Source organism: Hypomesus transpacificus, chromosome 1 (genome assembly GCF_021917145.1).
Source record: "Hypomesus transpacificus isolate Combined female chromosome 1, fHypTra1, whole genome shotgun sequence".
Lineage (NCBI taxonomy): Eukaryota > Metazoa > Chordata > Actinopteri > Osmeriformes > Osmeridae > Hypomesus > Hypomesus transpacificus.
In genome coordinates, this window is record NC_061060.1 from 9,756,189 (window position 1) to 9,771,436 (window position 15,248).

The following is a 15,248-nucleotide window of genomic DNA, read 5'->3' on the forward strand; positions in this document are numbered from 1 at the left end:
GGACGTGGTGTAGCGTAGTCAAACACCATTGAACGGTCATCATGTTTCTTTCATACCAACTGAGGCAGATAAACTGTAATCATTGTTTCAGCTCTCTCCTTCAGCCTGACCCGAGTGCGAGCAGGCAACCTTAAAGCGTGTGTGTGCGAGGGGATGTGTGTGTGCGAGGGGACGTGTGTGCGAGGGGACGTGTGCGCGAGGGGACGTGTGTGCGAGGGGACGTGTGCGCGAGGGGACGTGTGCGCGAGGGGACGTGTGCGCGAGGGGACGTGTGCGCGAGGGGACGTGTGTGCGAGGGGACGTGCGTTAGTCCAGGTTGATGAAGCTGAACCACAGTGGGTGGCCCTTCACCATTAGGACCTGACAGCGACAGATGATTCCCTCTCAGCATCTTCATGTGTGAGAACCTTTCGTGTAAGGCGGTGCATGGTGTGGCATCCTTATGTGTTGTGAAAGGGGAGGTGTAAATGCATTATGTGAGGGGGTGTGTAGACAGGGGAGGGTTGTGTGAGAGTGTGATTACAGGGTAGTGTTGTGTGAGTGTGTGTGTGTGTAGACAGGGTAGTGTTGTGTGAGTGTGTGTGTGTAGACAGGGTAGGGTTGTGTGACAGGGTGTGTAGACAGGATAGGGTTGTGTGACAGGGTGTGTAGACAGGGTAGGGTTGTGTGAGTGTGTGTAGACAGGATAGGGTTGTGTGACAGGGTGTGTAGACAGGATAGGGTTGTGTGACAGGGTGTGTAGACAGGATAGGGTTGTGTGACAGGGTGTGTAGACAGGGTAGTGTTGTGTGAGTGTGTGTAGACAGGATAGGGTTGTGTGACAGGGTGTGTAGACAGGATAGGGTTGTGTGACAGGGTGTGTAGACAGGGTAGGGTTGTGTGAGTGTGTGTAGACAGGATAGGGTTGTGTGACAGGGTGTGTAGACAGGATAGGGTTGTGTGACAGGGTGTGTAGACAGGGTAGGGTTGTGTGAGTGTGTGTAGACAGGATAGGGTTGTGTGACAGGGTGTGTAGACAGGATAGGGTTGTGTGACAGGGTGTGTAGGCAGGGTAAGGTTGTGTGACAGGGTGTGTAGACAAGATAGGGTTGTGTGAGAGTGTGTAGACAGGATAGGGTTGTGTGTTTTGCTGGATGTGACTGGACGGCAGTATGCTGTCACTCTGATGCATTATGGTTTGCTTTTAGCTAGATGTGTGCCACAGAGGAGGGGAAGTGTAAAGCTATTGATCCCATGTATGTGTGTCTTTGTGTGTGTCTGTGTTTCAGCTTTGTGAGTGTCTACGTGCTAACCCTTGTGCACGTATGTGTTCTATATGTGTGTACAGTGTGTCACAGCACTGAGAGTTTAGCATTCTCCAGGCGTTCTGCTCGGCTTAGCACCTCAGCGCTAATCCCAGTTCTGAGTAATTGTCAGGATGGGAAATAGGGTCCTTCGCTGGCATTGGCTGCTCCTAAAACCACCACCAAATTGCCCTTCATTAGGACCAAGTTAATCCCTACTTAGTGTGGCAGTGGCAGACACTAACACCAGTGAGGAGAGGGTTCCATATGCTCCACTGCTGGGCCTGTGCTGTTGTGTGGGGCAGTGATAGCAGAAGAGAGGTGGGGTGTTTCCAGGGATGCGTCAGCGCGAGACCGCTGCGCCTCCTGCCTCTGGTTCCACGTGTTGTTCGGTGTGACATATTTACATGGAGCTCTTCATCAAATGTATTTGTGAGGCGTTGCTTCCAGACTCCTCTCTCCCCCCGCGGGGTGAACTAATCAATTATGCAATTATACGGTTGATTGAATCTGGTAATATTTTGATATAAATCATCCAACTCACCCTTGATTAGTTAAGGTACTTGACTAGCGTGACTGCAGGATTTCTCACAAAAGGTTTGTACAAAGTATAACTCAATCTTCCCCTGGAAAACGACATTAGAAATGAGTTTGGATGAGTTCCCTGTACCCGTTCTGTCTCTTATCCTCCCCCAGCACCATCCCAGTGTTGAGAAAGAGCAAAGGATGGCACTGCATTATCTTGCTGAAACTGCACAACTAAGTCTTATTTATCCTTCAAAGCACTCGGATGTACGTTGGATCTAAAAATAATTACAGGATGGCAGAGCCTCTGCCCACAGTATCCTGTAGCAGACATAAATCCACCCTTCTTAGTGAGAATGAATCACGGCAGCGAGCCGGTGTGGAAAGTGGGCGGGCTGAGGTAATGTGTCGGACCTTATGCACATTATCCGAAGGAGACACTCGTAAATAACGAAGAGGCTCGCTGACAACTCACCTTGACTTGCTCTAATGTCCGTGATTGAGCTGAGATACCAGACGGCGTGGCAGCCGTGAACGATCACATGTAAATGTATCAAGTGCAGTGATATCAAGTAAATAGTGCCTGCGAATTGCTCCACACTTTGTCAGCAGAAATAAGTGCCGCTGGAATTTACAGTTGGCCATGAGGGATGGCGTGACACACCTGAATGGCCTGTATAAGGGACCCCCCCTGCCCACCTGGATCACGCCAGACTGCCAGACAGCGTGAGAGGCTGTGATGACTTCAGTCTGGGGAGACGTGTTTGGGTGAAGGGCGGGAAATGTGTGTGTTTGTGGGGATAGAATGTTTGGTAGTGGGGGCGGTGATGGCAGAGGAGTTATGTGGCTCTGTGAAATTGAACAAACAAGTTAATACAATCCCCTGGCCGTCTTTCAGCGGGGCGCGTGCTGACGTTGACAGGGGCTGGACGTTATTTGTGTCAGGCGACGAGGCCCGCCGGCTCCCATCACAAACACATAGTTTCCAAATGAAGGTGTTCACCACCCCCTTTATGCTTGGAGTAACTCACCCAGGAGGGATGACAACATCCCACCCCTACACCCCCCACCCCCCACCACTGTCTGGGTCCTGCCTTACTCACATAAGAGCCTGCCATGTTGTGGGGGTCAGGTGGCCGTGTGGCCGGGTGTTCAGGCGGGCGGCCAGCGAGGTGAGACGTGGACACTGGTTGATTGAGAGGCCTGTCACCACACCTACGGCCACAGCTCCTGACAAACTCCTCCACTACCATGAATAATGCCCACCCTGCACTCTGAGTGATGGCCGGTGTAATGGTGCCAGGCAGCATGGCGTGACCAGAGACTGGAGACAGTGAGCAGCTGAGCTAGCCCGCTAGCTCGGTACAGATCAGGGCATGGAGACGGCGCTGCCTCCCTGCTCCACCACTCACAACTCCCTGGAGCCGGTTGCTAAGCTGCGCTCCATCCTAAGAAGAAGCATTGTACGTTACATTAGGGACATTAGGGAATCTTTTTTTTCCCCCCAGACCTGAGAAAAAGTGAATTCTGTCTATTCTTTGAAACATTTTATAAATGGCAATTTTGCAGTCAAGCTGTAACAAACGGACAGGATGATGTAGTCGTTTGAACCCAGGTGCAGGGCTTCTATTGTAAGGCAATCGTTATCAAAAGGATTAAGCGAAAAGCCAGGTCAGGGCAGGCAAGGATCAGGTGATCAGCATTTATACCCATGGTTGGGTCAAAGCAGGAATCAGACTCGGGTCTCACAGAAGGAGAAGTCATTACACAGGAATTAGGATCTAGAAAATAAATGCTTACAAATGCAGGTTAGGAAGACAAACAAGACTTGGCACCGCACTGAAGGGAGTGCAGGTATTTAAACATAAAGAGATTGTGACATGTAGTGTGAAACATCTGTGGAGAGTGAATGAGCAGATTAGGTAAATGTAATGCGGGTGTGAGGAACGATAAGGATGAGGAACGATAAACTCAAAACCTGGGGGCTGCGCTGAGTGTGCGACTGTTACACAAGCAGTTCCTATTTTACTGTATGTGCTTTGAGCAGGGTGCAGGTGATGTGGGGGGGGGGGGATGACGAGTGTGCACTTGCTGTTGCAAGACGGCAGGGCTTCATGGTGGCTTCAGAGATAGCTCTGGCTCTTTGTGTATGCGTGGAGGTTAGGAGCATCCGGTCTGTCTCTTCTCCTTCTCACAGCCCAGCACCCCGTGTCTCTCACCCCATGGCTCTCATTCCTTCCTTCTTTGTCTCCCCCCCAGAACCCCCCACCCTCAACACCTCACCATCACCACCCCCCGCTCCCATCTCAGAATGTTCCCTGGAACTCCCCTTGTGGCATTTGCCAACCTTGATTACAACAAAAATCTCCCAATCTGTCTCTCTCTCTCTGTCTCTCTTTGTGTCTCTCTCTCTCCCTGTCTCTCTCTCTCTCTCTCTTCCTTTCTCTCTGAGCAATTTTTCTGGATCTACTTCGGTTTGATTTGCCAGCCTTGATTACAACAAGCCCCTCTCCCTTGCAACTTTCTCCCTCCCCCTCTCCCCCCTCCCCCTCTCCTTCTGTCCCCCCCCCCCCGCTCTCTGACTGTCCGTGTGGAGCGCAGCGCTGGGGTTGTGTGGCTCGCGGACACTCTCATCTTAGGGAGAGGGAGACGATGTGAGAGATGGAGCAGCACCACCTCCTTCCCCTCATGCCTCCCTTCCATCCCCAGGGCTGAGGACTAGAGAGAGGGTCATGAGTGGATGGAGGGAGAGGAGGCAGGAAAGGGTGAGCTGGGTCTTGTTCAGGGCCGCTCACTGATGGGGTGTCGAATGCAGACGGGGCTGGCATAACTGTGATCTTCAAAGCTTCACTCTCTGCCCTCCCTCTCCCTTTCTCTCTCTCTCTCTCTCTCTCTCTCCTCTCTCTCTCTCTCTCTCTCTCTCTCTCTCTCTCTCTCCTCTCTCTCTCTCTCTCTCTCTCTCTCCTCCCTTTCTCTCTCTCTCTCTCTCTTTTGCTCTCTCTCTCTCTCTCTCTCTCTCTCTCTCTCTCTCTCTCTCTCTCTCTCTCTCTCTCTCTCTCTCTCTCTCTCTCTCTCTCTCTCTCTCTCTCTCTCTCTCCCTATCTCTCTCTCTCTCTATCCCAGTTTCCCTTACTCCAGAGAGAGAGTGATCCAGCTGCCTTCAGGCTAGAAGGCATTGCTGCTTCAAAGTTTTTATCCCCTCTCTGCTCAGGCTTGCTTGCACCCTGTCTCCTTTTCTCCTTCGCTGTTCCACCTCTCCCGCCTGCTTTCCCCTTGCCCAACATATTTAAATGACTTTGTCTTTTGTATTCGGTTTAACAGCGAAACATTCGTCCGTACCTTGCTTTGTTCAAGGGTGGGATCGACGCATGGTGCTGACACCCACCGAAAAAGGTTAGCACAGATAATTAAAATTTCCACAGCTGCAGTCACAATACATGACCCTGTCACTTTCTCAGAGGCTCACTCCCATCTCCCGGCAGCAGCTCTCCCTGGCAAGAGCCAGACGGCTCAAACCACTCTCTCCTGCCTGTTCGTGGGCCACAAACATGCCACACTCCCCCCCCCCCCCCCCCCCCCCCCCCCCCCCCAATATCTCTGTTTGTTTGGAAGAAACTGTCGAACAAGTCTGGTTGTGGGGAGGAGGAAGGGGGGGAGTTGTGCGGCAATTGTATTTTCTCCCCCCCAAAAATGAATGCCCTCCTCTGATTTGCTTATCCGTTCAGTTTAACCCAGATCCTCGCTGGAGAGAGTGACTGTGCGTTTCAGCAGGGGTTGTTCAATTTCCATTTAATCAAGATGAATTATTGTCCTCAGCCAGAATACAAATGTTAATTACATGCGTGTTGCGAAAGCCTAATTCAACACTGTGACAGAGCGATGGTATTGTTTACCCAGCAATGCTCCCGAGGGAGGTTTTCAGGATGCTTTATGAGTCTGGTTAGAGACATGATTAAGGGTCTGTTCTCTCGGGGCACGGACCTAACTGGAAAAGTGCACCCAGAGCCGGAGGTTTCCCCTAAATCATTCACAGATGTCAAAGGGAGATTGGAACAAAAGGTCGACCTGCCAGCACATACAGTATCTCAAGTGAGACCAATCCTTCATATCAGAAACATCGAGACACGCAGTGAGATGTGGGAATCCAGGCACATCTGAGCTTTCTGTAGAAAAAAAGGCTGTCTTTTGGTGGTCCAACGCAGCAATTTGCTTCTTGTTCAGTGTTTTTCTGAATGGCACAACAGGGGGGGGGGAGAACGGACAAAAACACAGGAATCTGTCTGGCAGGAGCCTGGTTTACTACTGATAGATCTTTAGAGACGGCCTGTGCCTCTGGCATCATGGGCAGACAGAACCATTAATCAGTCATCAGCGCCCCAGCCCCTCACCCCCCTCACCCCCCTCACCCCCCCCCCCCCTCCCACGGCTTCTACAAAAGACCTTGCTGGCCTGGAGCTCCAGAAGCAGGGCCGACTTCAGCCAACTTGTGTCGGCTCGGCGAGTGATTGAGCACACCAAAGCTTTGCTAGAACTTTCCTTCCCAGCCTCAGCTGGCAGAGATAACTAGATCAAGCGGTGAGCTAACCTTCCTTGCTGGAACTCTTTGTTATGTCGTATTACATAATAGGGTTTGAATGTATGAATATGGAAGTACTTTGGTGAATAACATGTCCCTAAGTCTTCTGGGTGGGTTTGGGTGAAAGTAGGACATGATTATTCCATGATCCCTCTGCCGGCTCCAACCTCAGTGAGTGTGATCTGACTTCCCAATGAGTTGGCATTAGAAGACTCAAGTAGGCTGCTCACAGGGAAACAGCAAATTAATATGGACGTCTTGACAAGCAATGAGATTTCTATTGTTAGATATCAAATCACAAGGCTCATTGCCAAGACTGGGAGGAGCTAAATGTTACTCTAATGCATTCATCATTATGGATTACTGAATGAGCTTTACAGTGTGTGATCAAATGGTTCCCAGCTAAGCTGTGGGAATAGCACACAGGCCTGATACAAAAGTTGGCCATGGGCTGACTAGGAGAGGAAACGTTGGATCCCATTTTCTTACTTGTACGATTGTTCTTTTTTTCATCCATTTGTTCTTTCCCCAAGGTTACATGAGCTATTTTGTTAAATGACTCTGTAATTGTTAATCAGCGTACTATTGTTGTCCCAGCACAGTGCCCAGCCTGAAGGTTTATTACACCCTCCCATGGTGGGACGTGCATCGTCACAACGATGAACCTGACCTCTCAATGTCTTACATTCAGAGGATATCATTCTCCATTTGTGTTGTTGTTGTTCTATGCTGTAGCAGAGCTCTCTAACAATGTTTGTCTTATGATCTGTACAATCTTAATGACCTTTTTGTGCCTTCTCATGACCCCTCCGTCAGAGATCAGGCTGAATAGAGCTCTCTATATGGAAAAGGATAGTCACAGTTTTGTCTTCAAATTCTTTTAGAGGGGAGGTCAGTGCAATGAAGTGCTCCGTTTGGATGCCCAGCTGAAATCCCTCACTGAAATGTCAGTTTTGTTTTCTCTCTGTCCATTTCTCTCTTCCTCCTCCATTCTCCAAAGGGCATCATGGTTCTGAGAATGCTACTCGGCTCTCTTACGCGCCAAACTGGTTCAAATTAAATAAGGCAGTGTGAAGAATCTCAGGAATATAATTAAAAAAGAGTGGAAACGAACAGACCTTAAACTGATCTTACAAGGAGTGGGTGCTTGTTAATGTCAGTTTCATTCACACATTGCGAGGGAGTTTTTACCTGAATATTTTACTCTCTTCTCCATCATTAGCGCATCATTAGTGCATTGAAACCCAGTCTCAGAGCAACTTAATGGTAGCAAATTGCCCTCTCTCCTTCTCTTTTCTTAACTTTCCCTCAAATCTAAGTATAATTAATTTGTACCATGCCTAGCTCAGACACTGATTATGCTCACACATAATTTGCTACTTGGGTTTACCAGAACTTGAAGTCTGTGGAACGTTCACAAGTAGGGACAGACTTACAGTCACGCTGTCCCTTGTGTCTCCCTGCTTGTCTCTCAGTTTTTTTCTGTTTTCGACCATCCTGTCTTGATTTATGTTAATAACCGTTACAACAGTCATCTTTCTGTGTCTGAGCATATTCCGCTAATGAGACAAGAAACAACATGACCTTGTTTACCCAAACAGCCAGCTTACATATCTCAGTAATCATCAGATTCATCAGTAATTATATTCAGAGTCTGTCTTGTCCAATGTTTCCTGTGACTACCACATTTCTTGTTTCTTTTAATTACAGTAGGTAATGACAGTTGTTTTTCAGTCTCTTGCATATATGTTATTTTTGCCTGCACTTTGCTTCATGACATTAGTTCTCTAACAGAATAATACTCAGTAGACGGTTGTTGTAACCGCTGTCCTGTCCTGAACCAGAAGTACTAGGTAACAATCCACTGTATAGATATTCCTGTCGATTTCGTGATTCATAGGAAGCTCTCTATAGAACAACAAGCTGTCACCCAGCCTCGTGTCCCTCCCAGTCAGTAATGCACCTTCAACTTACAGGAAGTGACAAGCTGCCAGGCCTGCCAGTGTGGCCGGGCCAGCAGAGAGCGAAATGTCACAGCAGACCCTGTCACAAGCGTTCTCTCTCCTGTTTAATGAGATCCCAGGCTCTCAGATGAACCACAGTCGAGTGTGAGAGCGAGCGTCTAAAGAAGGTAGCGGGGAACACGTGGACCTGTGAGAATGCAGTAATGACTGTACACTATGCTGCTAGATCAGTATTGGACCTAAGGCCTCCCCTAGGACCAGGTATGTGAGACCAGGAGGCCTGCCTGGTCAGAGTGCTGGGCTGAGGAAAGGGGTTCTTGTCATGTGGAGCTTGTTTTGTTTTTCTCTTCAAAGCCTCGTTCCATATCACAGACTTTGTTTGGAGGAAGTCATCTTAATTAGGTGGAGTCTGTTCTGAGGTTTGAACGAGGAATGTTCTGAAGCTGGCGTTCCTTTTGCACACATCACCGTGCTTTAGAAAGCAGTATGCTCTTTAATCTCAGATGTGTTCACACAGTCAGCGTGAGGAGGAGCGTGTACTTTCTTGGGTTAATTTCCTTTAATTAAGTCTAAACATAGTGGGTACATTTCTCCTGCAAATGGTTATATGGAAATGGTTGTTTCAGATGAAGGCAATGCATGAAATGAGTTTGCGAGACTGCTAGTTTTTGTGTGTTAATGGGCGTGTAGGTGTGTGCAGTTTCGTCACAGAAGTTGTGGTGTTCACTTCAAAGCTGCCTTTCGTCAGGCACATTTTGATGTTGAAAAGAGAGCTGTGCTTTCCCCCGAATATACACTCCCACAATGGAACTCAGGGCTGCAGTATCAACTCAAATGAGATGAATAGTAGAATTTCTTGAGCTAATACCCTAAAAGCCCCTTTGGTTGTAATAAAAGGCGAAACAGGGACCCAAACAATCTGTGTAAGAGATAGACTGAAACGCTCTCCAATCCTCTTGGTGTCACATACCTAATGTTTTGCCCTCGCCCTCGTTTCGGAATTTACTCCTACGTAAATATCTGCAGATTGCGAGCGTCATAAACATCAAAATAAGGCTTTCATGAGGGAAAACATGACCTTCTTTTGACTCAGGTTGTACTGAGGAAAAACGATTTTGTCAGGACACATAATGGTACATCATAACAGACGTATTGTAACCACAGAGGGATTGGGAGGCATGTTGTTGCCACTCAATTTCCTTGCAATTTGCTCTCCTATTTGTTTGCAGAAGGTGTGCAGTCATTCACCAAGGACCCAATCTTCCATTTAATTAAGAGAGGCATTTTAATCCGCAGTTTAATTACTGTTCTACTTGGGCTTGAATAACACATTTCTATCCATAAATCAAACTAACAAACATAATTTGTTTCGTGCTTTTGAGACTTTGTTCTGTCTTGTGTTTTAATTTGAGAACATATTCCACACCGAGACTAATCGAACAAACCTCTTGTACAGATCCTCTGTTCCTCTGAAATTGAGATACGTCAGCTGTAATTTTGTCATCAAAAAGACTCTGATGATGGCATCATACTGCTGCATCTGTTCATACTCAGCATTAGTAGGAATTGACCGTGTGGACATGGCAGATATGAGAGCGAACCTATCAGCCACATTCTGACAGTTCAATAATAAAGCAAGTAACCCTTGTAACATAAGCAATACCCCATTGTATGAGATCAGCACAAATCACCCTCACCATGTGGGGAAAAGGCACTAACTCAAACACTGGATCTCTGACACACACACACATACACACACACACACTATCTCTCTCTTGCATAGATATTCCAAATCAATATCCAAACCATTAGGAAGTGTGTATTTTGCCAGAGCTTTTAACCGTGTCATGCAGCTTTCAGAATGATGTCATCTGCAGCGAGATGGTTGCGATGGCAATCATACATCACAGAGCTTGCTCAGCCAGTAGCTGATATCAGTCAAATAAAGACAGAGTGTTCAAGGAGAGAGCCAGATACAGTAACTGCATCTAATGAATGGGTATCTGTTTTATTGAAGCTCTCATTTGAGTCTAATGGGACCCCTGCTTATGTTCTTTTGGTATCTCCAGCTCAACTGGTGATACGGGTGGTGGTGATCTGACCAGGGACGCTGTGATGGGCGGGAGGTTCGTGTTGGAGAGACTCATTTGAAACACCGGCCTTCCACCACTGTAGGCCTGTGGAGCTCAGGGAATCTTGAGGGCGCTTCCTCGAAACACGCACACACACGCATGTACTTCTATGTGTGCGTGTATGCCATCCTCATGTCGTCAATGAAAGTACATCTGCTGCCCCGAAAGCACTTAACCAGCCAGAAGTGCTGACATGAATAAAACATGAGTTCTGGTTCACCTGATGAGGGGGACACAAAGAGCATGCAGACAAAGTGCTCCAATAACATTCCTCTCTGTCAGCCAACAGGGTACCTTAACAGAGGACAATCATGTTAATGATAATGCAGGTCTAATTTCAAAGCAGCCTCTTTAGGATGAGAGCAGGGGCAAAGCTCAGATAAATAAGTATTTTCAGGGCATGTTCTCACTGGGAAAATTACTGTTTATCATTGGGAGGACATTACTGTAACATTCAAAGGATAATAATGTGTGGCTGGAGGGTGAATCGTTCAGCGTGGTCAAGAGTCAGGTGAGGTGGTGTGGCGTTGAATACTTCCCCTGCCCTGGTCTTACCCATCCAATCATGCAGAGACAAGAAAAGTCAGTCCTGAGAGACTGTAGCAGTGTTTCAGAGGGAATAGCACTATTGTGTGTGTTTGTGTGTGTGTGTGTGTGTTTGTGGGTGCGCAGTCATCTGTGTGTGTACGTGAGTGTGTGTGCATGCACCTGTGAGTGTCCAAGCATATTAGGTTGTGTGATTGTGGCCCTTGTGTGTGCGTGTGTGCGTGTGTGTGTGTGTGTGAATGCACCTGTGTAAGCCCGCTGTGTGGGTGTGCCTGCGTGCCCCCGCGTGTGTCAGCCTGCCTGAGCTCTGTCACGACAGCCACCGTCACACACGCCAGCCGTGTGTGACCGCTACAGCTGGGGAGGGAAGGCTCTGGTACACAAGCTGCAGTGGGTTCTGGGAGCTGGAGGCCTGATGTGTTTGTCCTGGCTGCTGGTGCAGCTCAGGCTGCTGGGGAGGGAGAAGGGCTGGGTGGGGTTGGGAGGGGGAGTTGAGACAGTGTGGGGGTTGTACAGTAGAGGAGACAGGAGAGGGGGATGTAGAGGGGAGGACGTAGGAGAGGGGAGGGGAGAGAGTGTAGAGGGGATGTGGGAGGTGGGGAGGTGAGATGGTGGAGAAGGGAGGGAGGGGTGGGAGGGGGTGGAGGAGGAGGGGTGGGGGGTGTATAAAAGGAGAGGGGGAAAGAGGAGGGGGATGTGGAGGAAGGGATGCAGGAGAGTAGAGAGAGGGCACAGCCTCGCCACTAACCCCCATCAGGAACACGGCCGACAGCTGCTACAGGCAAGGGCCCCAAAACCTCTGTGGAAGGATAGAGCTGACATGCTCACACACACACACACACACACACACACACACACACACACACACACACACACACACACACACACACACACACACACACACACACACACACATACACAGACACGCTCACACACGCACTCACATTCTCCTACACAGCCATACACCAATAAACCTCCTGGAAGCTCTTTGTCTATGAGTCAGTCTGGCAGTTATTAAGCTGCTGTAGCTGAAACACCACAGTCAGGGTTCTTCACAGTGACACATGGTTAACCTCCTGTGGGTGTTTTTGTATCACAAGTTCTTTGAATATTAATATTAAATATATATATGGAAGGGATAATGCCCGACGAGGTGTCCAATATCCTGCATTATACCTTACATATATATATATTTATTATGGGTAACATGCCAACCATGTTTATGAAAAATGTCATATACATACTTACACATGTATGTGACATTTTGACGAGGTGTCCAATATCCTGCATTATACCTTACATATATATATATTTATTATGGGTAACATGCCAACCATGTTTATGAAAAATGTCATATACATACTTACACATGTATGTGACATTTTTCATAAACATGGTTGGCATGTTCCCCATAATCCAAACCACCTATATTGCTGGTTTTGGTTCATTTCAGAGTATTCCATGACCATAATGCATAACATGATACTGGTGTGTATTGTTGCTGTGTGTGTCTGGGTGAGGGTTGGATGAAGGATGGGGTGTCTATGGGTGGATGGATACTGGAAGATGGCCTTTCTCTGTGCTGGTGGGTAGAGACCAGGTAGGTGTTGGCAGGAATGTGACGGACAACAAGCCCTTTCACCAGAGAACCAGAGAAGAGCCTCTGTGTGTGTATGGGTGTATGTGTGTGTGTGTGTGTGTGTTTGTGTCACACACTCCCATCATACCAAATAAACACTAGCATTCTGTACTCACACACATATCCACGCAATAGAGTCAATGTCATGATGAGAACTGCGTTCCCTAAAAAGGACAAGGACTACAGTGGGTGAATGAGAGCTTGTGGAATACCAGTGGTGACAGAATCGTAGCTTATTTGGATTGTCCTATCAAGGTAAGAGCAGCCCTTCATGTTAAGGTTAAAACGACTCTCATGTAAGTACATAACAATACCTATAATACAAACATTTTAGGTATATAAGAAATGCTATGTCATTAAGTGGTATCACGTGCTAACGATATAGGGCATTGTTACAAAACTGTAAGAAAGCCCAGTTTGAGGAAGGCGTGTAAGGGGTGAGTGGAAGTTGTAAAGGGGCGGTTGAAGGTGGTGAATCCAAAACACGATAAATATTAACATCTATATCTATTTACCTCTGGAAAGGCCAACCTCCTCCATACCACCTTTCATATGTGTGATAACTTTCAATGAAATCATAAAAAACTGCCACTACCTATATCTCTGTCAGAGGGGCCCCATCAGCAGAGCTTCAGTAATAAGTGTAAAGTGTATCTTCTTATGGCCTGAGATGCGTGATACCTCCTGATTCTATCACGGTGTACACGTGGCGTTAGAAGTACGGTCGCTTTGATCAGCTGACAGTTTATCTGCTTAGTTGAACTGTCTTCTGTTGGGGAGTCTCTCTCTGAAAGCTTTGTGTCTTATCTTTGATGATGCTGAGATGCCTTGATCTGTATTTCACTTCTCAGTGGAAAAGATTCCCCTCCTGAGGCTATTTTGGCTGGCTGCAGTCTTAGAAGGACGCATAAAATGTCACACAGCGACCGTGCAGGGTTTTTAAATTGTGAAGCGGTCTGGAGGACAGCTAGTTATTTTCTCGTAAACAGCGTCAGACAGTTTGGGTCTAACAGAGGTGTGAACCCTGCCATGGCAACGCTAGGACTGGAGCCTGGCTTGGCAGCGTGTGTCTCCGAGCTTATAGCACCTAGCGAGGGGACTTTCCCTCTGGGGAGATATGAATGCCTCAGTGATCACAAAATGCCACAGCCAGTCAACCCCATTAATAATGCAGGTTTAATGCTTGACTAGTGCTAACGACATGTCAAACCTGCGCGGGCGTTTTGGTCTGTGTTACAGTAAGTCCACAATGTTGCTCTATTCTTCATGGGCCTGGATGTGATAAATCTGTTTTGATTTATAGTTGGTTCAGGTCTGTCTTTTTACAATTTGATGTAACCCATCATATGTGTGTACGTGTGTGTGCCTGTAAAGGTGTGTGTGTGTGGTGCATGGTTGCTTGAATGTGTGTGTGTGGGCGTCTACCTCTGTCACTCTGATCTGGGCTCATCTGAGGGCTGCCATGGCTGGGTGTCTCCGGCCGGGGAGGAAAGAAAGGAAAGAAAGCAAGGAGAGGAAGGAGAGGAAGGAGCAGACCTCAGTGTTCTGCCAGGCCTGCCAGCCGTCAGTCCGCCCTCTCCTCGCCAGTGTGCCTGGCATCCCCTCCCGCCCTTGGCCGTGGCCTCCCTTCCTCCATCCGCTGTTCTGCTTGTTGTTGTCGCTGTGCTGGTGTTGATTCAGCTCGATTTCCCGTCCAGTAAACAAACGTGGTCACGCCGCCGCAACCGGTCTCAGGGCGTCACTGTCTGTGGTCTCTACGCTGTCATAGTAACCCAGCCGTGTTGTGACCGTTGGGGAGAAACTGGGTCTGCCGGTTTCATAGCCGACTTCTAATGAGGTTGGAGTGGCTGAAGGAGCTTATTTCTGTAGTAGAGGCATTAACAGTATCTGAGTTCCTGTCCACATATCTGATGAACCATGAATACAGAGGATTAATCACAGAGCCAGTGGATTATACTGAGGTACAGGAAGGGTGACAGAAAGGAGGGGGAAGTACTGTTGATTCTTCAGAGATAGAAAAATTGCACGTGAACAAACAAACAGAGAGAGAGGGAGAGAGGGAGAGAGAGGGAGAGAGAGGGAGAGAGGGAGAGAGGGAGAGGGAGAAGGAGAGGGAGAGAGGGAGAGAGGGAGAGATTGGAGAAAGGGGAGAGAGGAGAAAAATGGCTGGAAGAGCGATAAAAGAGAAAGCAGGGGAGAGAGACTGTGTGAGGGACGCAGAGGATATTTATAAAAAATCCCAAGGCGAGGCGATGAGCCTGCCGTGAGTCTAATGTTTTCTACCCCTCTGGACAAGTTCACTCAAATATTGACATGGCAACAAAAGATGCCTCTTCATAGCACATTTCAGGCACAATTTATTTTTGCAGCCCACCCATTGCAACAACCCTGAATGCTTTCTCTCTCTGTTTCCCTCTCTCTGTCCCTCTCTCTCTCTCTCTCTCTCTCTCTCTCTCTCTCTCTCTCTCTCTCTCGTTCTCTCTCTCTCATTTTTGTGCATGCAATTGGGTGTGCATATACTTGTGTGCAAGTGTGTGTGTGTGCATGTGTGTGTGAGAGTGTGTAAAGTCAGGCAGTGGATTG

The 15,248-nt window shown here is 48.0% G+C and overlaps 1 protein-coding gene across 2 annotated transcripts in view; it reads left to right on the forward strand.

Annotated features, from left to right (window-relative positions):
- drp2 (dystrophin related protein 2) overlaps positions 1-15,248 on the forward strand; it is a 92,076-nt gene that overhangs the window by 35,021 nt on the left and 41,807 nt on the right. Inside the window, exon 1 of one of the 2 annotated variants that reach the window (XM_047037999.1) lies at positions 12,772-12,920. The exons of the other annotated variant lie outside the window; for it this stretch is intronic. The gene's annotated coding sequence lies outside the window, so the exon portion shown is untranslated. Of the gene's footprint in view, positions 1-12,771; positions 12,921-15,248 lie in introns of those variants that run through there. 2 annotated transcript variants of the gene reach the window in all.